The 610-nt window shown below is 35.1% G+C and overlaps 1 non-coding gene across 1 annotated transcript; it reads right to left on the bottom strand.

Annotated features, from left to right (window-relative positions):
• Positions 1–206: 206 nt before the first annotated feature.
• On the bottom strand, positions 207–280 carry TRNAI-AAU (transfer RNA isoleucine (anticodon AAU)). The gene has a single exon. It is a non-coding gene; the product is annotated as a tRNA-Ile (tRNA).
• Positions 281–610: the final 330 nt, after the last annotated feature.

Consider the following 610-nt stretch of genomic DNA (forward strand, 5'->3'; position numbering starts at 1 on the left):
AATGTTTTTATTTTATTTTATTTGAAATTAAATCTGTGGGAAAGAGTTACAACCCGTTGAATAATACAGTGGTCAAGGAATTGGTAATGGGGGCGGTCTCCAGGAAAGCAAATCCGTACGCGGCCCACTGGAGTTGGACGCAAGGCTAAACAGGGAAAAGGAAAAAAGAAGAAAGGAAAAGTAATATATTGAGACAAAATTTAGAGTGGCCCATGCAGGTCTCGAACCTGCGACCTTCGCGTTATTAGCACGACGCTCTAACCAGCTGAGCTAATAGGCCGTTGATTCTGAGTGCTTAATGTATTTGTATTGACACTTTATAATATGCAATGGACTGTTTCAAAGGTGCGTTTTTCACCTTTTCCGTGACCAACTTTATTAACATACGCCTTGTTAACGTAAATTTTAAAATTTAAGGCTTCAATAAAATAAGCTCATTTTTTTACCTTTGCAATTTGAACAATTCCTCTAATTAAATGGCAATATTTTAATTGAATTTAATTAAAATGAATGTTTTTCTTTTCCTCTAAGGGGACATTTGGCTTTTGTGCTTTTAAGATTCTTTTTGGAGATTCTTGAAATCTTGATATTGAGAATATAAGGCTTCATT

This window comes from Malania oleifera, chromosome 13, assembly GCF_029873635.1.
Source record: "Malania oleifera isolate guangnan ecotype guangnan chromosome 13, ASM2987363v1, whole genome shotgun sequence".
Lineage (NCBI taxonomy): Eukaryota > Viridiplantae > Streptophyta > Magnoliopsida > Santalales > Ximeniaceae > Malania > Malania oleifera.